Source organism: Lactuca virosa, chromosome 9 (assembly GCF_052849685.1).
Source record: "Lactuca virosa cultivar CGN04683 chromosome 9, Lactuca_virosa_CGN04683_v6, whole genome shotgun sequence".
NCBI lineage: Eukaryota > Viridiplantae > Streptophyta > Magnoliopsida > Asterales > Asteraceae > Lactuca > Lactuca virosa.
Window position 1 is genome coordinate 69,875,990 of NC_136434.1, and position 7,090 is coordinate 69,883,079.

The following is a 7,090-nucleotide window of genomic DNA, read 5'->3' on the forward strand; positions in this document are numbered from 1 at the left end:
GTCAAATCAGGCAATCTAAAACAATTTAATTATGGGAGCATGCAACCTAGCATATTCGTCAAATAACTAATCAGCACCAATATAGGTTCTAAGCAGCACATAACAAGTAATTCTCTAGGCTATAAGGCATCTTAGGTATTAGGAAATTCTTATTCCTATAATTTCTAAAAAAATCCCTAGTATTAGCATGCATTTCTAACAGATCATATATCATCAGACATAATAATATGGATATTATGGGAAATCACCATCCATTCTGAGCTCTGCCTAACTGTACACATCACATTCTTTTCCTTTTTGCATAATTTATTTTATAAAAACGTTTATTTGATGTTTAGATCCTTAGTTTGAGTCTGGCATCACGTGAGTGTATATCCAGTTCTCTCAAACCAGGGCTCTGATACCAACTTGTAATGTCCCAATTTTCAAGGAATTTTTTTCATTTTTTTTATTTAATCAAACATAAGGCCTACTGGGGTCGCCAGGCGAGCGCCAGGAGCGGGCGTTAGGCGAGCGCCAGGCGAGGGTGCTAGACAAGGCTGGTAGGCCAATTCTTGATGTCTGGAGCATGCTAATGGACCATACGTTAACAGATACATACTGGAGTATATAATATAGTGAGAAGAACTCACTTGGATAATTTCTCAAAGGATTAACAGTTAAGCGGACAATTCAACTGACGAGCAACACGCCATTGAGGATTACCCTATAATACTATAATTTTTTTGTTCCTATGGGAATCTGGTAAAGAAGTCTATATTTTTCACTAATCCCAACGAATACTGTGATTTCTATTAAATAAGGATCAACCACGTAGGATAGTTGAGAGGCAGGATCATTTCGGCATATAGATTTTTTCAACTCCAACAACCAAGCCAACGTAACCATTCTAGACTACTCTTTCGTAAGTAGATCAATCAGTATTATAAATGGAATTACTGATAAATCTTATTTACACATTCATAATATTAACTATGCATATAAACATAAGTTACACTTAAAGCGTAGTAAGTGTAGCCTAACTTACAAATAGTTTCTAGCGAAAACCGGGATTTGTGCTGGTAGAACTTCGATACCGAGCACTTCCTCAAAGCTTTGCTAAATGCTCATAATAACTATAAGAGCTCGAGCTTATAATCTCAGAATACTTCAGAGAGAAAGGGATATAGGTGTGAGGAGGAATGAGGCAAAGTTTGGTATTTATAGGGCATTTTCGGGTAGGGCACACCGCGCCTTCTGGTAGGTGGGTTGGGTGGTCCACGGTGGTGTCATGTGGTGGCTTATCAGTGGGACTGCGTGGAAAGGGGAGTAGGTACGAGTTTAATCTTAAAGAAAAATCATATATCGCTCATAGAAGCTCTATTTTCGACGTTTTATATATCCACGCATAGGTATTTTCGAATACTACAACTTCCAGTTAGACTCTGTCGGATAATTCTCGCTTCATTTTCAATCTAACAGTCTACAAAGATTACACTGCAACAGACCATGTAAATTTCATAAATGCTTCATACGGACTCCATTCTCGGTTGTCTTTATATCGACAGACTCCAATTCAAGAGATAATTGATTCTCTTTAGATTGTTTCGGCTAACAATGAACCGATTTAGATTTCGATTTCTGTGTTAACACAACTGCGCTGAAACTTCAAAAAATCGTAACTTCCTTATACAAAGTTAGATTTGGACGTTCTCTATATGTACGCGTTTGCTTTTACGACTACTACAATTTTCTCTTAGATTACTTAGGCTAATAAGCAATCAATCTCTTATTCGTATTTGACGATGCGCTTTGTCGTATAGCGCGGACACAAAACTTCGAAGAATCATAACTTCTTCATATGAAGTCAGATTCGAGTGTCCTATATATCTACAAAAATCATATTAACGTCTTCTACATGTTTATGATGATTATTTTGGCTCAAAGTAATATATTTCTACTTTGTATTTCATAATAATTGTTTAATATTACAATCTACGACTATAGTAAAAATGGGGTGTTACATATAACCACATTTTTTTGTGACGTCATACATGCCAACAAAGAATATCATTTTTCTTAACAATACTTTTGCTATACACTACTTTTACAAAACAAAGTTTAAGTTTTCATAATATCAAAAGATCACACACACATACATACACATGCATATAGCATATATAATAATAATATCAAATTATTATACAACTAAGTATAACTTCTAAAAATATAAAGAAGATCATTTTAAAATTTACTAACAAATGAGCTTCCTTGTAAAGCTTGGTATCTTCCAAAATAACATTTTTCCTTTTCATCATTCAATATGAATGCATGTACCAAAAAATAGAGCTTGATGTATTCTTATATCTTCTTTTTCTCTATCTCATTCAAGTGTCTTTTTTCTCCATATTATTCTTTAAACACCTAACAACCTTTTATATATATATATATATATATATATATATATATATATATATATATATGATATCATAAGTATCAATTAATACCATAAATTAAAAAAACTTTTGAGTTGTAGTATTTAATTAGCTTAATGTTGAAATTATAAGTACAAAGAAATTAGAAAACTCTTGAATTGTAGTGAATAATTACTTTTTAGTTAGAAAGACTTTTGAGTTGTAGTGGAAGTTTCAAATGCATATGGTGCAAAGAAAATTGCCTCTATTATAGTATAGTATAGATTTGTAAGTTGTGCATGGATTTTGATAGTTGGATTTAGTTTTGATATTTAATACTATATTTGTAATTTTCTTATTCTAAATATTTAAGATACTATCTTTTTCGTAAAAAATTATTATTATATATATAGAGTTTGATAATTGTTTTTTATTATTTTGACGTTTAAAGTAAACTTTTATATTTAAAGATTAACCAATATAATCATCATGACTAACATTAAATTTCAATGAATCAATTAATTATCAAAAATATTTTGAATTGTAGTAGTAAGGTGAAAAGTTATGGAAGTTCTAAATACATATAAGGTTCAAGGAAAAAGATGTCTCTTTTTATAATAGACGAATACTCGCGCGTCGCGTAGAATACAATAATATATATGAAATCTTTACAAATATATGTTTTTTAAATATATCAATGACGTTGTTTGTTTTGATATTTATAGTTGTTGTTGTTATGATTAATTAATTTTAAAAAGTTTATTTGCTTAAGATTATAATTTCTATCACTGTAATTAATTAAAACATCAAACATTGTTTTTGTTTCTAAAGGTAACTATATAATTTTTGTATATAATGTTACTTTTAATAATTATTATTGTAAGTTATTTAAAATAACGTATTTGGAAACTCTTAATTATTTTAATTTGCTTTTAGAAATTGAACTTTTTAAAAATTTATTTGATGAATATTGTTAGTTTCTTTGGTTGTAATTATTTAAAACAACAAAGATTCTTTTTGTTTTTAAAAATAACATTATAATTTTTTATATAATATTACTTTTAACTATTCTTATTGTAACTTATTTTTAAGCTACTTATTTGAAAGTTCTTAATGATTATAAAAAATAGCTTCATTTTTTTGGTTAATTTAGGATTACAATTTAGGTTTAATACTATAATTTATTACTTTTAATTATTTATAAAATTGTCTCTCGATCTTTTTCAAGTTTAACTGCAATTTTGATTTAAGTTAACCATTTAACATTATATTGAAATTAATAATTTAACTATTTTGCATAAAATCATTAATTATATAAAAGTTGTGACTTTAAAATTACAATTACTCACATACGACAACATATCTAAACTAATGAGTTAACTATAAAATGGTAAAAAGATAAAGTCATAATTTTATTAATAGAAGTAAGATATGATATTTTAATATTGTAGTTTAGTTAATTTATGATTAAAATTTAGTTTTTGCATTAATTTAACATTATTAACCAATTTATAATAATTATTAGAAAAAAATTGAAAAGTTATGGAAGTTTCAAATACATGTGTTGCAAGTAAAAATGCCTCATTTATAAGTATATATAGATATATAGATATAGATAGATATATAAATATATAGATTATAAAAATATCTTTAGGAAATATTTTAGTTAAATTGAGATTAAAATTTAGTTTTGCATTTAGCACTACAATTTATCACTTTTAACTATTCACAAAATATTCTTTGGGTTTTTTTTAAGTGGAACTGAAATTTATATTTAAGTTGACCATATAAAGTTATATTTAAATTAACAACTTAAGTATTTTATCCAAACTGTTCAAAAGTTGTAGCTTTAAACTGTTAATGGTTTACATACAACAACATATTAAATCTATTAAATTAAGTATAATATGTTAAACGTTAAAGACGTAACTTTATAAGTAGAAATAAAGATATTATTTTAATATTGAATTTTAGTTTATTTATGATTATACTTTAGGTTTGATATTTAATTAATCTTATTAACCAATTTATAATCATTAATAGAAAGACACTACAATTTATCACCTTTAACTATTAATAAAATATTCTTTTTTTAAGTTGAACAAAAATTTATATTTTAAGTTGATCCCATAATATTATATTTAAATTAACAATTTAAGTATTTTATCCAGACCGTTTAAAAATTATAGCTTTAAAACGATAATGATTTACATACAACAACATTTTAAAACTAATAAATTAAGTATAATATGTTAAAAAATTAAAGACATAACTTTATAAGTAAAAGTAAATATATTATTTTAATATTGAAATTTAATTTATATATGATTACACTTTAAGTTAGATATTTATTTAACCTTATTAACAAACTTATAATCATTATTAGAGAGAAATTGAAAAGTCATGGGAGTTCAAATGAATATGGTGAAAGAAAAAATGTTTCCTTTATAAGTATATTAGGCGAATGTCTGTGCGTTGCGCAGAAACACCTATATAGTTGAATTCTTTATAAATATGTGTTTTTTTAAATATAACAATAACGTCGTTGTTAATTTTGATATAATAATTCGTATACTAAATTGATATAATATATTGATTATTTTGAATTATATGATAATGTATACATCTATTATAACTACATAATCTCAATCGTTTGAATGACTTCTACCCGCGAGTTACACATGAATAAAATTAAATATGATATATGGTTTAATGTTATTTATAGTTGTTGTTATTGTTAATTATTTTTTTCAAATTTGTTTGTTTAATGTTTTAATTTCTATCATTATAATTATTTAAAGCATCAAACATTGTTTTTTGATTTTAAAGGTAACAATATAATCATTTACATAGAGTTATTTTTAACTATTGTTATTGTAAGTTTGAAATTTTTACAAATATATGTTTTTTTAAATATATCAGTGACATTGTTATTAGCTTTTATATAATAAATCTTATAATAATTTGGTATAAACATTGTTTGTTTTGAATTATATGATAATATAGATATCTTTTAAAATTATATAATCATAAGTGTCTTAATGACGTCTAGCTGCAGACTACTTATGAATAAATTAAATATAATATATGATTTAATGATATTTATAGTTGTTGTTATGATTAATTAGTTTTAAAAAGTTTATTTGCTTAAGATTTTAATTTCTATCATTGTAATTATTTAAAACATCAAACAATGTTTTTGTTTTTAATTACAACAATATAATTTTTATATAAAATTTTACTTTTAACTATTGTTGTTGTAAGTTATTTAAAATAATATATTTCGAAACTCTTAATTATTTTAATTTGGTTTCAGAAATTTAATGTTTTTAAAATTTTATTTGATGAATATTGTTAGTTTCTATGATTGTAGTTATTTAAAACAAAAAACATTGTTTTTGTTTTTAAAGAAAATATCATAGTTTTTTATATAATATTACTTTTAACTATTCTTATTGTAACTTATTTTTAAGCTATTTATTAAAAAATTGTTAATGATTATAGAAAATAGTTTCATGGTTTTTTTAATTTAGGATTAAAATTTAGGTTTAACACTATAATTTATAATCTTTAACTATTTATAAAACAGTCTCTCGATTTTTTTCAAGTTTAACTGAAATTTTGATTCAAGTTAATTGTTTAATATTATATTGAAATTAATAATTTAACTATTTTGCATCAACTCATAAATTATACAAAAGTTGTAACTTTAAAATGATAATTACTCACATATGACAACATATTTAAACTAATAAGTTAACTATAATATGTTAAAAAGTTAAAGTCATAATTTTATAAATAGAAATATAATATGAGATTTTAATATTATAGTTTAGTCAATCGTTTCAATAACTTCTACCGGCGAGTTACACATGAATAAAATTAAATATAATATATGGTTTAATGTTATTTATAGTTGTTGTTATTGTTAATTAATTTTTTTATTTGCTTAATGTTTTAATTTCTATCATTATAATTTTTTAAAACACCAAACATTATTTTTTTTATTTTAAAGGTAACAATATAATCATTTATATAGAGTTATTTTTAACTATTGTTATTGTAAGTTATTTTAAGCTACTTATTTGAAAACGTTTAACGATTATAAAAATATATTTAGGAAATATTTTAGTTAAAATGAGATTAGAATTTAGTTTTTGCATTTATCACTACAATTTATCACTTTTAACTATTTACAAAATATTCTTTGGTTTTTTAAGTGGAACTGAAATTTTTATTTAAGTTGATACTGTAATGTTATATTTAAATTAATAATTTAAGTATTTTGTCCAAACTGTTCAAAAGTTATAGCTTTAAACTGATAATGGTTTACATACAACAACATTTTAAATCTAATAAATTAAGTATAATATATTAAAAGTTAAAGACATAACTTAAAAGTAGAAGTAAAGATATTATTTTAAAATTGAAATTTAGTTTATTTATGATTACACTTTAGGTTTGATATTTATTTAACTTTATTAACCAACTTATAATCATTATTAGAAAGACACTACAATTTATCACTTTTAGCTATTTACAAAAAAAATTTGAGTTGTTTAAGTTAAATTAAAAATTATATTTAGGTTGACCCTGTAATGTTATATTTAAATTAATAATTGAAGTAATTTATACAAATTGTTCCAAAACTGTATCTTTAAAATGATAATAGCTTACATCTAATACTATATTAAAAC